At 35.0% G+C, this 23,627-nt stretch overlaps 1 protein-coding gene across 4 annotated transcripts in view; it reads right to left on the minus strand.

Moving 5' to 3' along the window:
• The window catches only part of Awh (Arrowhead), a 118,204-nt gene that overhangs the window by 31,909 nt on the left and 62,668 nt on the right, over window positions 1–23,627 (minus strand). The gene's annotated exons all lie outside the window — the stretch shown is intronic.

The raw sequence follows: 23,627 nt of genomic DNA on the forward strand, positions 1-23,627 counted from the left end.
CCAGTACAAAGTGAGTTCAGGTAAGTACGTGAACTGAGTTTAGTAAAGATATATCGATTTTTGCTCAAGTTATCGTGTTAACGGCCGGGCGGAAGGACAGACGGCCGACTGTGGATAAAAACTGGGCGTGGCTTCAACCGATTTCGCCCTTTTTCACAGAAAATAGTTATCGTCCTAGAATCTAAGCCCCTACCAAATTTTACAACGATTGGTAAATTTTTGTGGCCACGCCCATTTTGAAATTTGCTTTTATTTTTGCATTTTGTTGCACCATATCATTACTGGAGTGGAATGTTGACATTTACTTATATACTGTAAAGATATTAACTTTTTTTTTAAATTTGACTTTAAAAAAAATTTTTTTTTTAAAAGTGGGCGTGGTGGTTCTCCGATTTTGTCAATTTTTATTAGGCATATATATAGTAATAGGGGTAATGTTCCTGCCAAATTTAACGACTGCCAAAGTACAGCTTGCAAAACTTCTAAATTACCTTCTTTCAAAAGTAGGCGGTGCCACGCCCATTGTCCAAAGTTTTACTAATTTTCTGTTCTGTGTCATAAGTTCAACTCACCTACCTAGTTTCATCGCTTTACCCATCTCTTGTAATGAATTATCGCACTTTTTCGATTTTTCGAAATATTCGATATCGAAAAAATGGGCGTGGTTATAGTCCGATATCGTTCATTTTAAATAGCGATCTGAGATGAGTGCTCAGGAACCTACATACCAAATTTCATCAAGATACCACAAAATTTACTTAAGTTATCGTGTTAAGGGACGGACGGACGGACGGACATGGCTCAATCAAATTTTTTTTCGATCCTGATGATATTGATATATGGAAGTCTATATCTATCTCGATTCCTTTATACCTGTACAACCAACCGTTATCCAATCAAAGTTAATATACTCTGTGAACTTTGCTCAACTGAGTATAAAAAGATATGGTGGGAAAAGCTCGAACTGCTGAGTTAAAGTAATAATGGGGTTGTTCAACACCGATGTAAGAATTTAAATAAATTTCAGATTTGTATGCAAAGAAAGTAAAATAATAAAATGCTGAGAAATAATAAATAGCCACATATAAAATGAGTAAAAAAGTAATAAAAATTTTTTTTAATGTAAAGGGCGCCATGGTATATTTATAAATAAAATTCCTAACGTTTAGTAAATGTTGTTTTTGCAGTTGTCTGCTGTTTTTAACATCGCGGAGGTGGTGGTACGTTGGCTTTGATGTTGTTTGCACTGTTACCACTTTGATCAATTATGCACCAAATATGGTTCTCTTTTTTATAAGGCCAACTGGAACATTATATTAAGAATTTATAATTTTAATAAAAGAGGAAAAATGAAAAATAAATAAGTGTAAATCAGTATTTGCCAAGGGAACGAAGTTATTTTATAACATAGGTCCTGGTTTTTGATAGGGGTTTTCATTTTGGTCGTTAACCAAGCTATTGGTAGTACTACGGACTCATTCAGCCAATATGAGGTCGTCACGGACCGCCCACTTTAACCTGAGCTAACCAAGGCTTAGAGTTTAATAATTTAAAAATTGGCCGTTTCGTAACAGGTATGCCTGTTTCGCGATAACTGCTGCTAATTGAGCGCGTTTGGAGTTCAAGTCTTCATCCATGATTTTCTTTTTTCCTGTGAGCTAGGGGGCTTAGAATATACCCGCAGTAGTTACGCTTGTTGTAAAAGGCGACTACAACCCAACTCCATTCCTGAGTTGTGCGCTAGGTTTGGGACATACCACGTAAAAGCACTTTCCAATGAATGATAAAAACAAGCCTAGTATGAGAGAAATTTCTCTCAGCTTCATTAAATGAAGTCACTATAGTTCCAGGCTCGTCTAACAAATTTGCAAATAGGGGTGACAAACCTATGAGTCTTGTTTCGCATGTCGTTGGCATTTTAAAGCGTCATGAATATTTATGAGCCGGAAAAATGTTGCAGAAACTTGAATAAAAAATGAAGTTCAATAAACTGCTGTATTTAGATTAGTTTTTCTGGAAATTACTATAAAAAGAACCCATATACACAGTGGTGGAATAGCTGTAGGGCCAATGCCCCCGACTTTGGAAATGCAAATGTACCCAAAACATACAAATTCCTTCTATCTATATATAAATAGGCAAGTTAAAAATGTAAGACAATCATTATGATCGATAGATCTTCTCAGGGAGCAGTTCAGGCCAAGAAAGTTAAAGAAAGTTAAATATACTTAGTTCTAAAATGTCAATTTAAAAATGATACTACTACATATGTCAACCTAGACGCTGTAAGTGTTAATACATATATGCTGCCGCTGTGTATGTAAGCTCCAAAACAATTCCTTTGTCGTATGCTTAGAAGAGAGTATGTTCTCAGTAAGAGGTGATTGTGTTTTGTTTTTATAATAAACACAAACCTTAAATGTTCTGATCACATGATCAATTTTCACACATGCAAGAGCATGAAAAGATGTATATATTCTGCTCTGTAGTAGGAAATATATAGCCATAAATCGCACACATGACGAAATGAATACTGCAACATACCAACAAGTGCAAGTTTAACCTCCAGTTAAAGTTGAATAGAGTTTAACCCTGCCACTTCGGCCGCTTAAGCTGAGATGAGCAGCAACATTTAATGTTGTCGAATAAAGTGGCAAGGTTAAACTATAATCAACTTTAACTAAAGTTTAAGCTCGCACTGAAAAACCAGGCATAAGTGTCTACAAAATTGATGGACGTGATAAGTATTCAAGTTTATATTGAAATTAATTGGAGGATTTTGTTGGTTGTGGCACTTTTGGGATGATTTATGTATATAAAATTACAAATTCCAAAATTAAAATAAAAAGAATATTAGCTTAAAATAGAGTTTAAAAAAAGAAATAATAATATGAAATAAAATAAAATACAATTAAAATTAAAAAAAAAAAAACAAAAACAAAATTAAATAAAATAATATAAATTAATATAACTAAATTTAAATCAAATTAAATAAAGAAAAATCTAATAAATTAAAAAATGAAATGAAATGGTATAAAAAAAGAAATAAAATTAAGAAATTAAGGAAAGAAAGAAAAAGGAAAGGATCTGAAAAGAAAGGAAATAGAGAGAAAGAAAATTAAAGGAAAGTAAAGTAAAAACCGGAAAAGAAGGGAATGGTAAAAGAGATAAGAACCCTTAAGTTATGATGTTTATTGTTCATCGACTGGGCTTGTATTAATATATAAGTAAACTTGACCGTATTGTCATTTACGATTATTAAAATTATGCAAAAATAAATATTATCGGCGGTCTCTGCCTCTAACTACCAAAATGCTTGACGCGTTGAAGTCCACCATACTTTTTAAATGGTAAATTTTATTTTATTTGTACGTATTTTACCTTTATAGCTTATTTTGTTTTATTTGTTCGCATGCAATCAACATATAAAACTTTGGTTCATAAAAGCTAACACGCCAGACATGGATCACAAAATAAGCAAAGTTGCTATGAAATGTTGTACATATAAACATATGCATGTTGTAAAGTTACAGTGAGTGAAAATATTTTTCTGAAAGTTAATTTCTGAAAAGCTCTAAATTACCTTTTTAATTTTCGTTCAAAAGAAGCAAAAATGATACAGAGGCTTCCACTAATGAACTTGAGTGGGTGAAAATGCACAGTTGTAGCTATGAAAAAATGTTTATGCCAAATTGGAAGATTTTTGTTCGACTAAAGTATTTGGAAAGAGTAACAAAAAAAGAGGTAGGTTACGTCCGTTTTCAAAATTTGTTTCAGTTTTGTTCTTAGCTCAACCATACCACTACTGAAGTACAATATCAGTCAAATGCGATTAAATACCTTAGAGTGATTGCAAACTTTGTTAAGGTTAGGCATTTAGGAAAAGTGGGCTTGGTCTTTAAACGATTTTGATTGTTTTCACTCAGTCTATATAATTGGGCAAGGATAGGGCCTCTGCCAAATTTCAATGTTATATCTTTAACGGCTTGTTAAACTTCAAAAATTTCTTCTTTTAAATGTGGGTGTTGGCAGGCCCATATTCCAAAATGTTTTGGAATTTATGTTTTGAGTCGTTCTCGAATCATCTCATTTTTCTCAATGTCCGATATCGTAAAAGTGGCCGTGGTTAGCGTCCTATTTTCTCATTTTCAATACCAATCTATTATGGGTGGTGCAGATAAGCCCGTATTACGATTATTTTTTGCAATCGAACTTTTGAGTTAAGACTAGTGGCAACCATGACTCTCCATCAGGGCCGCAGAGAGCCGAGCCGGACCCCTGGTACAGTTCGCGTTTACGGGGCCACCCTAAAAAATAAACTCAATCCACTAAAAAAATAACATAACGTACATAAATTTTTCAATTAACATTGTCAATTTTATTTCATATAAAATAAGATTTACTGGAGCACTTACTTAAAGAAATGTTAGATTTCATTGCTTGATTTGTTTACATTAACTTTTTCTAAATATGTATGTACATTTTAAGAGCTTGTATCAGCCAAGGAAAACCTTCCGTGCTTTTTGATCTGCGAATATGGCAACGCCAATTTTCCAAGGTTTGTCAAGCTATTTTGGCTCATAGTAGAACGTAAAAAATTGTTCACGTGAGACAATAGACTAAAAGAACGCTCCCCTTCAGCCACGCTGACTGGAAGTGTGCAAAATATTCTTAATGCTCTGCAGATGTTAGGAAATAATACTTCCATCTTCAAGTCATGAAATTTGTTCTGAAGTTGAAATGGTGGCAGCGAATCACATCCCATATTTGCTAAGTGGATGGCTTTGAGATGAATGATTTCATCTATTAGATCCGTAGAAATATCGATGCCACAAATCGTGCAGAATGCCGCTGCCTTTTCTCTGAGCTCTTCTTCCGTCAGATCCTGATACTTCCAAAAAAAACTAAATTTAATCGCAATATCATTTACGGCTTCGAAACGTCTTGTCATGTTACCAATCAAGCAGTCCAAAAGAACGTAAAAAACTTGCTGTTTGAATTGAGTTTCGGAATCGCACTCAGGTGATTCGCCAGGTAATTCATCGAACTAGCGCATTCTTATCTTCCTTCTTTCTCTAAGAAGGTATTCAGAACTCCTCTACTCCCTGCCAGAACCTTACATTCTTGAAGTATGATTGACCATTGATCCCTGAGCTTCTTCAAATCATCAATCAGGCTGCGTATATTTTCTGTTTCCACGTCCAGTGTGGCATTTCTAGCTTGCAGTACCAGATTTCGATGGTTGATTACCGTCAACACTTTGAGCCAAATGGAGGCTAAGAGGATACACTCAAATTTCCCCAAATATGCTTCAATACGTTTAAAATCCGTTACTGTTTCTGAATTCAGATTCAAAAGCTTGATTTCATCAATAGGTTTCAATATTTGGGGAATGTGAGTTGCGAAAGGTTTCACACTATCCACACGAGCAGACCATCGTGTTTGTGACATGCTGTGCAAGGAGCAATGAATTTTTGCCTTGAGAATTTCCCATCTCTGAGGGCTTGCGCTCAAGATATTATACAATTTCTGCATAATATCGACAAATGTGGTGACTTCTGCACATTAAAAAATTTACCAATAATTGCACCACTGACAAAAGAAATACGAAGCTTGCAACAATTAACGCGAAACTGATCTATGTAAGCTTATCCACGGCATACTCATATGTTTGCACAAATTTGCGCTTCGCGAAACAAGTCAAGTGTACCAATTTTTTCAAATTAACGCTCTAGTTTATTATCAGCCTGTATTTACAGATGTCGCTGGCTTTTACAAAAATAAAAAAGCAATACGACCAAACCGATAGGGGCATAGTTATAATCGAAATAAAATGTGATTTTAAGTTAGTTGAAGCATTTTTGACAGATAGCGCTTATAAAATTGTGTCAAAAACGTTTATCTAACTTCAAATCACATTTTATTTCGGCTATGACTATGCCCCATAGTATTTGATCTTAGTTTAGGGATCTTCAATTTTAAAACAATTTTTTATAGCAACTAAATATGTATGTATCTATGAAATCCTAGTTAGAGTACTGTAAATACTGCTTTGACTTGCCGGGCCCCCAAAAACCTTCCGTGCCCCAGGGCAATTGCCCTGGCTGCCTCCCCCCCCCCCCCTCTCCCTGACCCTGCTCTCCATTACTGAGGAGTAAAAAAGAAAAGAAAAAATCGTCATTGTTTAAAGTGTTTCAATTGCAATCCTGCCGTTTATTATTACTGCTGAGTATTTAATGCGAAAACTTTTTCAACACACTGTATCTACATACACATATGAATGTATATGGCTAACACAAGCGTATTGCGGTCTATAAAACTCGCTGCCGGTATCACATATACCGGGGGATTTTCACACTTCCATACATATACATATATTTTGGCGCAGTACATTGCTGTTGCTTAACTTCCTTGCTTCCTTACTTCCTACCTTTCATAGCGTTTCCCCTATATATTATCCTGAGATGATATTTTTAATGTTTTTTTTTTTTATACTTTAACTGTCTATATACTTTGAAGGGGTCTATCGGACGTTTGTCGCAAATGATTTGGGTTTTTGATGTAATAAATAATTTTGACATGTTTTGTGGGTATTCAAGAGGCATGACTTTAGCATTGACAACGGCATTGTCTGTATCGCCATTTGTTCAGACAATGCATGTGACAATAATGTGTGGCGTGCAAGTATGCGTAGATGTTTGGTTGCATTTTGTTAGTTAATTTTTTCTTTATGGCCGCCTTGCGCATGCGCTCTGATGGCGTCTAACGTAAGAAAGGGACCGATTTGTTGGTATGTTGTTAAATACTAATTGAAAAACCATTTTGTATATGACAATTCGTAAACTGCTGATGTTGTTGTTACTTTGTATGTTGTTGTTGTAAATTTATTTTATTTTATCTTTTTTTGTTATTTTATATGGCATGTAAACATGAACAATTTGCTGTGGTCGCTGGTTGCGGTGAATTTGAACCCTCCGATTTGCCACCAAATAATTATATATGTACATACCTATATACATACCATTGCAGTATATATGTTTGTTTGTATTTATTAAATATTCATATATCCCTGCATTGTAATGTTAAATAGTAGCACTTGTGTATCAACTGCTGAAGGACCTTTTCCATATTGCCGCTGTCAAAAAATGATTTGTGCAATAAAAGATACACATACATACTATGTACGTAACAAATAAAGTTGGCCTTCCTCCTATTCTTGCGCGTTCATGCAAACAGCTTGTCAATCTAGTAAAGGTAAAACCCGCCCGAAACCGTTTCATCTCAAATATTTTAACAGTTGTGTTTCTTTTTGTAATTGGTTTATTTGTTTGTGCTATCACTTTAAATCCAGGGATCGTGGCAGTTATCTATAAGTCTTATTACAAAAGTCGCTTTAGATAAATTTTTTTATACCTTTCATGAACATGAAATGGTATATTAACTTTGGTCCGATGTTTGTAACGTTGAGAATTATAGAAGATAGATTCACCATTAAGTATACCGAATTGATCAGGGCGACGAACTGAGTTGATATAGCCATGTCCGTCTGTCCGTCCGTCCGGCAGTCCGTCCGTCTGTCTGTTTGAACGCAAACTAGTCCCTCAAATTTTCAGATATCTCAATGAAATTTGGCGCAAGGATGTATTTTTGTATTATATTAGAAATTTGTTGGATCCGGTAGGATCGGACCACTGTAAAAATCATTTCGGTTGGATCCATATATAATATATATCCCATACAACCGAACGTTCAGATAAGGGGGTTTTTTGCAATTTTTTATTTTATATTTATCTTAAAAATCGTTTAGGTATGTACATCTGTTCACTATATATTTCTTATTTTATACATCCGATTATTTGGAGATTACGAAGCCTTCGGTACAACCAGTGCAGACAGTGTCGTCCTTACTTGTTTTTTTTTTTCGAAAATAAAAATAATTTTTTGATTTATATTTTATGTTGCTCGCAAGGTATTAACTATTTTTTTCATTTCTCTCAGAAAATAACAATTATTTTTTTATTTCGCGTGAAAGTGAAAGATTTTTTTGAGCTTTTATTTCGCTCGAAAATAACAGTTGATTTTTGTGTTGCTTATTTAACGCGGAAATCAAGAGTTATTTTTGAAGTTCGTTTGTGCAAAAAAAGTTAATTTCAGAGTTTTTTATTTCGCTCAGTAAATAAAAGTAATTTTTTGAGTTTAATATTTCACTCGGGAAATAAAAGTTATTCTTTCAGTTTTTATTTCGCTGAGAAAATAAAAATTATCTTTTGGGTTTTCAGTTCGCTCGAAAATAATAGCCAATTGTTGAGTTTTTATTTCACTCGTAAGATAAGAGTTATTTTTCATTTTAACGATAAAATTAATTTTAAAATTATCTATTTCGCTCGGTAAATAAGCGTTTGGTTAGGTTGAACTGGCCGGTCGACAAAGACGTGACCCAGGCTGAATGAATCCATAGTATTACCAGAATTTGTTTGACGACCAAACGAAGAACCCCAATCAGGTGCCAGAACTTATGTAACAGAATAACTCCGTTCTCTTGGCAAATACTAGAAGTTTTCTAGGACCTAGTTTAATTTCTGCCTAGAGATCTGGTAATTCTGCCACCTCCAAAAGCTGGAGCTTTGATCTGGCGGGCGCTGGATACGAACACAGAACGTCCTCAACCGTTCCTTCCTACAGGTCGCACTTCCTACATCTGATGTGACTGACGAGGTCTAACTTGTTGGCGTTTGACACCAGAAGGCAGTGTCCAGTTAGCATGACTATCGTGAGGCTTTTCTCTTCGGAGTTATGAGGCACGTTTTTAGTATAATGTCGTAGGATTTGCACATAATCTTAAAAATGTCGTTGCTCTGCGTTTCTTTCTATGCCTTTCCTGCTAGATGGATCATATAGATTGCCTTACTCGTCGCCAGACTATCAATATACCTGTATATTGACGCGACTGCAGTTTAAGCACGCTTCTTCCAAAATTTCTGCTGGGTTCTTCACAGCTATAATTTCTGCCTGAAAGACAGTACAGTTATCTGGCAACCTGTTTGATCTACTTATTTCTGTATGTTCCGTCCCATTCCGTTAATTAAGAACCATCGGTATACATGTACACAATATGTTCTGCCATTTCTGCACCCTAGTACCAACCCTCCGGCTCAATTGTTGCCCTAAGATCACTACAGAAACTCAGGCACGGGACCATGTATTCCGTTTACCCGATATTAGATCGTGTTATGCTGCTATGGCAATATGGCCTGCACTCTAGCAGCCCTGAGTCATTAAACCTAGTTGCAGTTGGTAATGCGATTTATTTAGCCAATAGGTCTGCAGGCGGGATACGTAGAATGACATGCAATGCTGCTGTCGGGGTATTTTTTAGGGCTCCCGTTATACTGATCATTGATAGTTTGCATAAGCGTAATTTTTAGAGTTTTTTATTTCGCTCGGAAAGTAACAGCTATTTTTGTTTGGTTTTGATTTCACTAGAAAAATAAGATGAGAGTTATTTTGTTATCATACGTAAAAATCAACTCATTTATCAATTGTCTATGTAAAAATTAACGCATTGGAGTATTTCTTATGTAACTGGCAGTACCACTTCAGTATGTTGTTTGCTTTAAATTTTCCTGAATAACATTATTTTCAGTCCCTGTTTCAAACGCTTAAAATTACATCTGCAGCCTTAAAAGTCATTTTATGTTAATGCTTGACTTTATCGCTTATTTCACTCATATCATCTATGAAGTACCTCATCCCCTTCCGTTTTCACTCCCATCCACTCAACAATCGATTACTCAGATTCGTTATGCCACGCTGCCATTTCATACATATTTATCACATTTTAGATTTTTTTTGTATTTGTAAAGTTTTCTCAGCCCAAAAGACCTCAATTGGTGTCTATTAAATAAGTCGTTGTTTCCATTTGGCAACAGCGTCATCGTCACTGTATTTGAAGAGAATAAGAACGTTTTTTTGATCTTCACCGCTTTAAGTTATTTATTTATCTTAGCAGCTTTTATTCACGTTCAAAGGTAAACACAGTTAAAATTTGTCGGTTCAACAATAATAAGTTTATGTACATATTAGCTAATATACTAACATACACGTGTGGCTATTTAAAGACTTTGATGTTCTTTTTTCACCAAGCATAATTTATTTATTGTTCTCGCCCGCTACTTAGCAGGCGCTTGAGCGGGTTGTACTTGCTTAAGCTGATAACAGGTGTATATATACATAGATATGGCACTGAAGTAGCTTTTACATGTAGAATATGTTCAATGAATATTAGGGTATGGTCACTAAAACAGTTGGTATACTGTATCTACGTCTTAGTGTGTATAAACGCTAAGAGTCATGTTCCGAACCTACCAGTGTATGGATGGTAATTTCCTATCGTCCAGTAGAAAATAGAAGGATTAATAAGCACTTACAAAAGCTTTTCGCTGATGGCCAGCGGCCTTACAACTTGAAAACTTTTTTTCTGAGTAAAAATATAAAAGTGGAGCGCACATTACTTGGATTGGAAAGGTGGTAGGAAAGGAGATATTATTAGTCAATCAATTACGCTCCACCTTTAGATTTTTACTTTTCATAAATATTTTTGCAATACCTATGTCAAAATTGAAAAACAAAGTTTAGCAAGAATGTGTATTTATATAAGGAGACATTTTTCGCTGAGTTTTGTCCATTTATAGAAAGGAAGTGCTTAACATTTTTTTAATTTTTTTTCTCCTTTTCTTACATTTTCTCGGTGTCTTAACCTATATGTTAAGTTTTATGCTTGTAGCTCAATGAGAACTAAAATAAAAATCAATCCCAAAATTCCCGTTCCGTTTGATTTTTCTAAATATCTCGGTCCGTGCGCCTCCTAGCGAAACTTTATGTATTGTGTCATCGAGCTCTGAATTAAGCTCTAAATTTTTTGCCTCCAGCTCATAGAGAAGTTACTTAAAACCCGGTTTCAAATTTCCAAATTATTGTCTAATTTTTGGATCCACGCGACACTTAACGGAATTTTTTTCTCATTTTGTTTCTTTGTCACGGTGTCTTAACCTGTCTCTGAGGTTGCATGTTTGCAGCTCAATGAGAAGTTACTTTAAAATCGATCTCAAAACACCAAATTTCCAAATTCTTATCTAAATATTTCGATCCGTGCGCCACCTACTCCTTTTCTTAAATTTTTTCGGCGTCTTATCCTATCTGTGAAGTTTTACAGTTGTAGCTCAATGAGAACTAACATAAAAATCAATCCCAAAATTCCCTCCGTTTCGTACGATTTTTCTAAATATCTCATCCCGTGCGTCCCCTAGCGAATCTTTTTATATCGTGTCATCGGATGTCATCGACCTCTGAATTAAGTTTGAAATTTCAAGTCTCTAGCTCATCGAGAAGTTACTTAAAAGCTGGTTTGAACATTTTCAAATTCTTATCTGATTATTTCGATCCGTGCGCACCTAACGGATTTTTTTCCTTTTGTTGCATTGTCACGTTGTTCTAACCTATGCGTAAAGTTTCACGTTTGAAGCTCAATGAGAAGTTACTTAAAAATCGATTGCAAGATTTGTATGAAAACCGGACAAACATTCAACCGACCTAATATAAAGGAAGTAAAAAATTAAAACAAAACAAAAAACTTTTTATTTTCCATAATAGTTGGGATCCATTTTTAGAACTCCTAGAAACGCGGTATTGCAAAGGCGTCGAACACTATTTTCATGGTGTTTGGAGAACCTTGAAATATTTCCATGCGGGTTTAAACACTTACCTTACAAGAATTTCTAAAGAAAAGGTAACATAAACTGCAGAAAGTTTGAAAACGTTGTTATTTGGGGATTCGTGTAAGTCTCTATTTTTCTCCCACACCAAAAGAAGTGACGCTAGTGTAAGCAATACGTCGGTCTTGTTGTTCTTGGATTACCCCATATTTGCATTATCGTTAACCACACTAATTTTTTTGTCAAGAAAACAAATTAGTTTAGTCATTCAATTTCAGATTCTCAATAAATCTATTTGATTTTGCTGTAAAAAGAACAGATTTCGTTGGTCATATCAACAACGTACAACTGTAAAATTACTCAAATGCACAAGCTTATTTTAAAGAGAAAAAAGAGAAACGATTTAAACTCGCTTGGTGTGACCAATTGGCGCCAGTTGGCAAAACAAAGAAGCGACTGGCGCGCCTTGTTGGATGGCCATAACCGTTAAAACGGTTAAGCGCCAATTACGTGAGTATGTAAGGATTATTTATATCGCCTTCATCCACCAAGACAAACTTTTCAAAATACCTTTCCCCTATTTCGCCTAAAAAGATTGAACTCGATTAGATTGAAGGTCAATTTCTAGGAGATTGTTGCCAATTAATTAGTTGGATAAGAGCTGGGCGCGCATCGTGTTTTTCGATCCGTAATCGAAATCAATTTTTTAAATCCATATAGCTCTACAATGGCGAATCAGATTAGTGAGTGATTATGAGTAATGCGTACATATTAGATTCACAATTGGTTATCAGTTTTGTAAATAGGTTGACATTTTCGTATCACTTGAGTGAAAATGGTTGTCTATACGTGATCGTATAACACGATAAGGGCCATGTATGCCAAACACCTGTCTTCGAATTTGTCTGTGGGATGTTTAATTAAGGAGATATAACCTTGCAAACTCCTGTAATATACGCATTGTCTGAGAAGACTCAAGAACTAAAAAAATAAATGCACAACATTTTTCTCTTGGAACTTTATGAACAGCTATCTAAGAAGAAATTGTCTTAACAACTTTCTTTATATACTTGCGGTTAAAGTAAACATAAAATTCAACATCAAAAGTTGATGTCTTTTTTTAAATCTGAATATTCTTGGAGTTGTGGTACCAGCTGCCCTTGGTCTGAATGATAAGCTAGGTAACTCACCCAAAGGAATGTTAAATTTATTTGCCGAATATTTTTCAATCGAATTTCACTAATGATAAGTGGTTTAATGAAATTTTGGTCGTAGTTTTGACCATCAAACAAGTTTCCAAATATGTATTCCCCGGTTTTCTCACTTGACGTTAATAAGCTTTAAAAAGTCCTACTCATACTAATCGGTATGGTACCGTCCCCCTTTAAAATTGCCGTGTTGTTATTGCCAGTGTTGCAAGAACTTTTTCAGAAAAAAGGTTAGATTGACAAAAATAAAAAGCTACAAAAGGCTAAGAAAAAATCTAAAAGTTTAAGGCAACTTTCTATGAATTTTATTAATTTTTTTCATAAAAGACATAACAGAATAAAAAATTAAAATTACCTTTTACTCCAATTTCAAAAAAAACTAGTTAGCAGATGCTATCTGTTTTAATTTAAAAGGGATATATTATACGTAAAACTCCACTATAGTCTATAAGTTTTCGTAATATCTTTGAGGTAACTGGTTTTTTTATTTGCAAAATAAGAACGCCAATGAAACTATTTTCAATAAGAAAATTTACTTTTTGTCCTTTGACCTCTACATTCCACATTGTCTGAGAACCTCTTTTTTTCGGTATGTGTTTTACACCGACTCCAAACATGACATGACACTCTCTGTGCTGACCGATCCACTGCCAATGAGTGACCCCCCGGTTAAATAAAGTTTTGAAAAAATTTTGTTTTTGATATAAAAGTTCCTAATACAGCAAGTAGTTTCTTTTAAAAAGGCTTTATGTAATAAGTAAGCCTTATTTTTGTTGGGCCATAAGCCTTATAATAAAGTTGTTATATTCTACCTTATGGCTTATAATAATTCCTTACGTAAGTTTTACTTTATATGAGCTATAAGCCCTATACAGAACGGTATCTTCCAAATAAATATTATGCCTGTAAGTGTAGAAAAACAAGGAGTTATCCCATTCGTGTGGAAGGAAGCGATTTGCAACGGGTCGAGTCCGTCGTTTTACGCAGCATATATGTATCATTGCATCGGTCTTTCGTCTACATGTGGACTTAGAAACCAAGTTAAATGTTTCCAAAATAAAAAACTCAAATTCGCTCGGAAGCGGTTTCGAAGCAGATGGATCGAGTGGCAGACATACGAAATGATATTTGTTTGATGTTGCCTCGATTTCTGCCTATCATACTGCCAAAATTATCGGTTAATAAGCCCCACAAATTTTTTAAAATCTACCCCAAATTCGTTCAATGTTCTTAAAATTGAATCTACATAAAAAACTGTTTATCTATACTTTCTAAAATAAATCTGAAAAAAAGCTTAAAGCTAATCGCAACTTTTCAAGCTAAACGGAGAAAAAGAGCTAAATCTAGCTTGAAAAAAGCTGAAATGGCAACACTGGTTATAGCCCTTGTTAGGGCCATATTTAAAGAATCTGTAAGTATATTTTCGGATGCCTTGAAGCTGGGAGATATTACTCCAATTTTTAAAAAAGGACTGAAATATCGGAACTTTTATTTAGGAAAGTAATTCACCCTACTATGTACATCAATTCGTAAGTGTGTAAATATTTATTTAACGCTTTGTCTTTACTTTTATTCAATTATAAAAAAGGTGTTCTATTTTTATTTTTGTTGCGCTTTCTTACAATTTGCATTTACACTTCTAAGTTAGATACGGTAAAACAAACTTGCAATTACAACACTTTACAAATATTTGTTACACCTGTTGGGTTATTTTACAGAAAATGTAAACATTATTTCTATTCAAGCGTGATAGGCAATAGACTTTGCAAAAACTAAACTAGAGATAAAAAGTACTTAGCAGTTCAAAAAATTAGTTTTTGTTTTATTTATGATTCTTAACTGATTCATTTTATTTTGTTGATTTTCGGACATCCACCCTGTCCGATCGATGTATATAACTCGAACGATTTTCCGTCATCCCTTGCCAAATTTGATATGGAGACAAACCGGTTTCGTCGTTGTGCCATCTTCAGTGTCATTTTTCGTTCTGACAAGGAATGGTGGAAAATCGTGCTTATACACATTATATCAATGAACTTGCCCCGCTGTTTTATAGATATATTTTAGCTGGAGTTAAAAGCATTGACTCCTTTTAAAGCCTTGGTTAATATATCATAGACCACGTTATAAGTTGGCTTATGATACTCGAAGTAAATACACTAATGGCCTTTAGTGAGATTGGACCTTTGTTTCGGAAAAGTTGAAAACCTTTAGTTCAGTATTTGATACACCCATTCAATATAAAACGCCGAGATATTTTGTATACCTCGACCTTGATCTTCCCACGATCCAACAACACCAGGCAGTAATAGAAGAAAAAAAGAAAATCCTGCACGGCTTATACATTTTATTGATTTCAAGCGAACATAAAATTCTTGCACCTTGCAATCCAAGTCCCCTTATCTACAACTTTTACATACCTACAAATATTTTTTCTCGCGCCTCTATAAAACTCACTTTGCTTAGGTGTAACTGTTGTAATAAAAATAAAATTATCGACAAATGTGCAATAAAATTGACAAGCTGGACAAGATTTTCTTGCTACAAAATAAAAAATAAATAAAAAATATAAAACAACACTATTTTAGTAGCAATTAAATTATATAACTATGTACATATGTAGAACATTCACATGCACTAGGGTAGGCAAAAAAAAATTTTTTTTTTGGTAAAGTGAAAATATTGTAAAGCACATCCAAAAAGATAGCCTGTAAAAAGTTTAACATTTTATTTTAACGTTTTAAGGTGCGTCAACGCGGGTTTAGTTTTTCCATACAATTCGTATGGGGAATTTTCAAGTTTTTATAACCCTATATTAAGGATCACTAGACATAAACTTATAGGAAATTGAACCATATACAAAAAAAGTTCTTAAACGACTTTTTGCTTACTTGGCTCGTTTACTAGTTATTGGGGGTTCAAGTTCAAATTCAAATTGTATGACATTTCTCACGTGATTTGTATGGAAAAATTTAAGTCGCGATGAGGCATATCTAAACATTAAAATAAAAAACTGAAATTTTTACAGGCAATTGTTTTAGATGTCCTCAACAATATTTTCACTATATTGAAAGAAAAAATAGTTTTCTTTTCCCATCGCGGTTCTATGCAAATCGTATGGGGAATTACATAAAACTTGAGCATGAAATTTTACCTAAAATAACGACTAAACGAGTCAACTTAGCAAAAAATCTTACAAACCCTTTTTTGTAGACCGTTCGATTTCCTATAAGAGTTTGTATAGCTAGTGAATTGGGATATAAGAGCTAAAGCTCTGGTAAACTTTTTGTAAAAAAATTTAAGATTTCTCATACGATTGGGATCAAAACAATAAAGTCGCGTTGACGCACCACTAAATCTTGAAAAAACAGCTGACATTTTTACAGGCTGTTTTTTTGAATGTCCTGAACAAGATTTTCCCTATACCAAAAGGAAAAAAAAGTTTTTTTTTGGCCCACCCTAATATGCATATTAAAACAATATTTGCGCACGATTGAGTAATAAAATAGATAGAAATAGAGAAATAGTAGTAAATAAATAAAAATAATACACTGAAATGAGACTAAATAGATGAAATTTCTAAGACCGCATTAAACGCGTAAAAAATTAATATCTACATACATACATACAATAATTATATAAATCCACGTTTTTGTTATTTAGTGACGCTTGGAGAAAGAGATAAATAAAAGATAAAGCAACTATGTGTAGTTTTATATAAACGTATTATTTAAGCAAAATGAACAATTGCGTAAAAGCTAAGAAAACATTTGTTAAAAAACATGCATGGATTTATGCTTGTTTGAATGTTTTCTATTGTTATATCTATTTAACTATTTTTAATGAGCCGCATCATTTGCTGATGATTTAGCTCTCATTTTGCACATCGTTGACGCCGTGGTAAAAGCTGTTCGATCCATTCAACAAAATTTTACAATAGAACTTAAAAACTCAAAAAAAGCAGCTTTTTATAATTTTTTCCAAGTTAGTAGTTTTTTTCTTAGTAATTTTAAGCGACTCCAGACATTAAACAAACACTTCATTCACCACCATGTGCAGAACTCTCTCCTTTTACCATCAGCATCAAGAAGTCATTTTGATTGAGTATTTGAATTAGCAGCTTTTACCACGTCATCGACGATATGTTTGCTAAGCATGCACAAGTTTTTTAGTTAATTTACTTTAACTTCTAAAATTAAACTAAACTGAAAGTTAGAGCATACGTTGGGCCACAATTGAGCCGGAGAGTTGGTGCCGGGGTGCAGAAATGGCAGCACATGCTAGACACGTGTATACGGTTGGTTCCAAATTAATAGAAGGGGTTGGGTCTGCTGTTTACTATGTCGACCCGGAAGTAAGTACGTCCTACAGGCTGTCAGATTATGGCAGTGTTTTTCAAGCGGAAATTATGTGTAGCAGTGAAGAAAGCAGCAGAAATTCTGGGGGAAGCGTGCTTAAGCTGCAGCCGCGTCAATTTATATATTGATAGTCAGGCTGTGATTATGGCAATAATCTCACACAACACCTCATCAGGACATGTTCTGGAATGCAAAGAAGCATTAGAAAAACTTCGCTCATGCCGGACCGTATATCTTTATTGGGTTCCCGGTCATAAAGGGATTATTATCCCGAAAAGGCCGATGAGTTGGCAAAGGAGGGTGTAACAGTCGCTGACGATAAACATCCCAATCCGTTTGGGAGAAATCAAAATGAGACAGGAGTTGCATATAATCCATCAAGCAGGAAAGATGGGGACAAAAGCGCGGGGCTGCAAAATTTCTACGATCAGGTGCAAAGCCTACGACATTAGACTCATAAAGTGGCTCATATCTCTGAAGAGAGAAGACTTAAGACTAACGATGGGCATACTGACTGGACACTGCCTTCTGGTACCACATGCTTATTACTTAGGCCTTGTCAGTAACAGTAAGTATAGGAAGTGTGAGCTACAGGAAGAAACGGTTGAGCACATTCTGTGTTCGAATCTTGCGCTCCAGGTCAAGGCTCCAGCTATTAGGGGCGGCAGAGTTACCAGATCTCGGAGCAGCAATTAAGCTGGGTCCTAGAAAACTGCTAGTATTTGCCAAGAGGACGGATTTATTCTATTTCATAAGTTCTCGTACCTGATTGGGGTTCTTTCGTTTGGTCGTCATACAAATCCCGGTAACACTATGGACACATTCACTCTATATGAGGTCTTTATTGACTGGCCAGTTCAACCTAACCTAACCTTAAACTGGGTCCTAAACTGCTAGTATTTTCCAAGAGGACGGAGTTATTCTGTTACATAAGTTCTGGTACCTGATTGGGGTTCTTTCGTTTGGTCGTCAAACAAATTCCGGTAACACTATGGACACATTCAGTCTATGTGAAGTCTTTATTGACCGGCCAGTTCAACCTAACCTAACCTTAAGCTGGGTCCTAGAAAACTGCTAGTATATGCCAAGAGGACGGAGTTATTCTGTTACATAAGTTCTGGAACCTGATTGGGGTGCTTTCGTTTGGTCGTCAAACAAATTCCGGTAACACTATGGACATATTCAGTCTGTGTGAAGTCTTTATTGACCGGCCAGTTCAACATAACCTAACCTTAAGCTGGGTCCTAGAAAACTGCTAGTATATGCCAAGTGGACGGAGTTATTCTGTTACATAAGTTCTGGTACCTGATTGGGGTTCTTTCGTTTGGTCGTCAAACAAATTCCGGTAACACTATGGACATATTCAGTCTGTGTGAAGTCTTTATTGACCGGCCAGTTCAACATAACCTAACCTTAAGCTGGGTCCTAGAAAACTGCTAGTATATGCCAAGTGGACGGAGTTATTCTGTTACATAAGTTCTGGTACCTGATTGGGGTTCTTTCGTTTGGTCCTCAAACAAATTCCGGTAACACTATGGACACATTCAGTCTATGTGAAGTCTTTATTGACCGGCCAGTTCAACCTAACCTAACCTTAAGCTGGGTCCTAGAAAACTGCTAGTATATGCCAAGAGGACGGAGTTATTCTGTTACATAAGTTCTGGAACCTGATTGGGGTGCTTTCGTTTGGTCGTCAAACAAATTCCGGTAACACTATGGACACATTCACCCTATGTGAGTTCTTTATTGACCTCAGCCTAACCTAACCTATTTATTTATTGATTCAACCTAACCTAACCTATTTTCTCGACTGTTTTTGAGAAGAAATTTCTCGCGAGTATCTGCTTCTGGCGTGTTTGTTGAATCCCGAAATAATCGAAAGGCTCGCGAACTTATCAACTTTCAATTTAATCGCTGCGAAGGCAGTATTATATAAGGACTAGATCAATATGGATCTAAATAAAAAATCTGAAATTTCGAAGCTATTAGTATGTTCGTAATTCCCAGTTCAATACCTATGGAACTGTGTACTCGATTCATTAATACCTCCACTAATCTACGAGAGAAGACTTAGAAACAATTTAAAATTAAATTTAAAAAAATATAAATGTAAGACGCGATAACCTCCGAAGAGATCTGAGGCCGAGCTTCTCTTCCAATTTGCGTCGTGCTCCTCTTGATTTTCCTTACAAATTGGAAGGACGTGACCTACATGATTTTATGCCGATTCCGAACGGCATCTGCAAGGCAGATGAGTTTTCACTGAGAGCTTTTCATGGCAGAAATACACCCGGAGCGCTTGACAAACACTGCCGAGGGGCGACCCCGCTTAGAAAAATTTTCTTCTAATTGAAAAACCTTATTTCTAAAATTTTTGATGTTGCTTTGCCCAGGGTTTGAACCCAGGGCATCCGGTGTGGTAGGCGGAGCACGCTACCATCACACCACGGTGGCCGCCGACAACATTCCGATTTGAGTTGATAATTTTTTTGATCTAGCTGTCCGATATAATACTTCCAACGCAGCGACTTAATTGAGTGTCGAGATTTCGCGAACTTTACGAGTATTCGAAATACATAAATTTCTCAACAAGGTGAGGTCACGATTCTCGAGTCCCGAAATTCTTGTTGTGTTCGAGGAAAGGTCGTAGACGCTACTACAAATTCGTTTAGCTACTATAAACTGTGGTTTGCCCATGTTTCCAATAATGTTTTTGCGTAGATATGTCCTCTATACAAAATGTTTTTGGTTTGGGTCACACAGGTAGTGACAACAACTAAAACAAAAAGTATAAGAAATAACTATAAGAATTTATACCGAAATAGTGCCTAACTGATCACAAAAACAAACAAAGAATTATTCACGAAACCACTCTTGAATGTATCCCGAAAAGTCCCGACAATAATTCTAAATGGAAATGAAATAATAACGAAATAATCCCAAAAATAGTTTAGAAATTACAACGGAATAATCTCAAAACTATTTTGAAATAATCCGAAAGCAAGCCCGATATTATTCAAAATAGTTAAAAGTTCCGCCATGAAAATTCTGAAAATATTCCGACATAGCCCCAAAACTATACACTTCTCATTTTTTTAAATTTCTTTCTACATATTTGTATGAGTTAATCGGCGATTGCCCGTATTGCTTTAAATGTATGAAATCATTTATTTCAAGCAATTTTTAATTTTATAATTTATTTAATAATTTGGGAAACATTTAAACTTTCTACATAGATACAAAATATTATTGTTCTCTGTCAAAGAGACACAAGGGCCATACCAATTAAACAGATTTTTCCAAGAGGGTTTGCCGAAGTCTGACTCAATATTTTTGGCCACCCAAAATGATAATGTTCGAAAAAAAAAAATTTTAAAATACTGTCGTCCTCAGGGTCGTGAGACCTCTGTAACTGGTTTTCAAAAAAACATAGTTCATAGGTTATATTTGTGCCATATGTGCGTTTCTGGCGTGATTGGGATAAGCTTTCGAGTTGATTTTTATATTATATGAACATTTTTATACTCAGTTGAGCAGACCTCACAGAGTATATTAACTTTGATTGGATAACGGTTGGTTGTACAGGTATAAAGGAATCGAGATAGATATAGACTTCCATATATCAAAATCATCAGCATCGAAAAAAAATTTGATTGAGCCATGTCCGTCCGTCCGTCCGTCTGCCCGTTAACACGATAACTTGAGTAAATTTTGAGGTATCTTGATGAAATTTGGTATGTAGATTCCTGGGCACTCATCTCAGATCGCTATTTAAAATGAACGATATCGGACTATAACCACGCCCACTTTTTCGATATCGAAAATTTCGAAAAACCGAAAAAATGCGATAATTCATTAGCAAAGGCGGATAAAGCGATGAAACTTGCCAGATGGGTTGATGTTATGACGCAGAATAGAAAATTAGTAAGATTTTGGACAATGGGCGTGCCACCGCCCACTTTTACAAGAAGGTAATTTAAAAGTTTTGCAAGCTGTAATTTGGCAGTCGTTGAAGATATCATGATGAAATTTGGCAGGAACGTTACTACTATTACTATATATGTGTTAAATAAAAATTAGCAAAATTGGATGAAGAACACGCCCACTTTTTAAAAAAATTTTTTTTTTTAATTCAAATTTTAACAAAAAATTTAATATCTTTACTGTATATAAGTAAACTAAGTCAAAATTCAACTCCAGTAATGATATGATGCACCAAATACAAAAATAAAAGAAAATTTCAAAATGGGAGTGGCTCCGCCCATTTTCATTTAGTTTGTCTAGAATACTTTTAATGCCATAAGTCGAACAAAAATTTACCAATCATTCTCAAATTTGGTAGGGGCATAGATTCTATGACGATAACTGTTCTCTGTGAAAATGGGCGAAATCGGTGCAAGCCACGCCCAGTTTTTATACACAGTCCACCGTCTGTCCTTCCGCTCGGCCGTTAACACGATAACTTGAGCAAAAATGGATATATCTTAACTAAACTTTGTTCACGTACTTATCTGACGCCACTTTATCTTGTTATAAAATATGTCCGATATCCGACTGTGACCACGCCCACTTTATCGATATCGAAAATTACGAAAAATTAAAAAAATGCCATAATTCTATACCAAATATGAAAAAAGGGATGAAACATGGTAATTGGATTGGTTTATTGACGAAAAATATAACTTTAGAAAAAACTTTGTAAAATGGGTGTGACACCTACCATATTAAGTAGAATGAAATGAAAAAGTTTTGCAGGGCGAAATAAAAAACCCTTGAAGTTTTAGCAGGAATACTGTTGTGGTATTATGTATATAAATAAATTAGCGGTACCTGACAGAAGATGTTCTGGGTCACCCTGGTCCACATTTTGGTCGATATCTGGAAAACGCCTTCTCATATACAACTACCACCACTCCCTTTTAAAAGCCCCATTAACACCTTTAATTTGATTCCCATATCGTACAAAGACATTCTAGAGTCACCCCTGGTCCACCCTTATTGCGATATCTCGAAAAGGCGTCCACCTATAGAACTAAGGCCCACTACGTTTTAAATAATCATTAACACCTTTCATTTGATACACGTGTCATACAAACACATTCCAGGGTTACCTTAGGTTCATTTTGCTAAATGGTGGTTTTCCCTTATTTTGTCTCTATGTAATGTTCGGTTACACCCGAGCTTAGCCTTCCTTACTTGTTTTTATGTAAGATTGTAATGCTGTATATCTATCGTACACTATTTATGCTTTTTTTGCTACAAATATTTCCTAAAGCCGCCGTAACAAAAATTAATTCGCATTAGTAGCGCTGCTTTCTTAGGTATGCCTCGGTCAACTGGTTAGGGTTCTATTCTCGTTTTGCTCATTTTCCACACTTTCATAAGCCGGTTGCTAGTCTTTCCAACAGCGCAAATAAAAAATTTCACATTTTCAAATTACATTACATAAACTACATATTTCGTATACTTATCAATCCCCTATTACATACATTTGTATGTTTGTATGTATAAGGCAGAATTGTAAGTCTGTTGACATTTTCATAAACCGAAATGTCATTGCACAAATTGAATGATCATCAATACGCAGAAAGTGATTCGTCATCAATAATGTTGCTGTCACAATGTATTAAATGTCGAAGTGGCTTGAATCAGTGATCGGTGACGTGAGAAATCTTTTCTTTTACACTCAAATAATTAAGGCCCATTTTATTTGCACAAATTTTTAAGTTCAGAAAGTTTTTGAATTAATTTAGTATTGTCTTATCCAAAAAGATTTCCTAAAATCGATTCCGATATCTTGAGGATTTCTTGCATTTTGTTTTATTTAAACTCGTTACTTTATACTCTCTTAGTAGGAGAATAAGACTTTTTTACATACTCATCAATATGAACTATATACAAGAAGAAACAGCTACTAAAACGGAACATATGGTAATGATTTAGTTATCGCCATAGAATAATTCCAAAATTGTTCTGAGATTATACTGAAAACAATCCAGACATTAACCAGGAAAAGTCCTGAAATATTCTCGAAAATAATTTCGACGTGATCAGAACGTTGTTCCGAAATAAAAGCGAAATGGTTTGCAAATCGCCCTAAACTTATCCATATTTTCTTGAAAATGTATCTAAAATCATGTCGGAATGATCTGTAGAAAGTTTGAAAACCATCCGAATAATCCCGAAGCATTCCTGAAATAGGGAACGCGTTTTAAAACAATCCCGAAACAGTCCCAAAACTCTCCCGATAACCGCCTCAGTCTCCTCCCAAAAATATTCCCGATATTCCAATCATGAAGAAGTCCCGAAATGATCCCGAAAACAGTTCTGAAATCTTTTGCGAAATATTT

Source organism: Eurosta solidaginis, chromosome 5 (assembly GCF_040869045.1).
Source record: "Eurosta solidaginis isolate ZX-2024a chromosome 5, ASM4086904v1, whole genome shotgun sequence".
Lineage (NCBI taxonomy): Eukaryota > Metazoa > Arthropoda > Insecta > Diptera > Tephritidae > Eurosta > Eurosta solidaginis.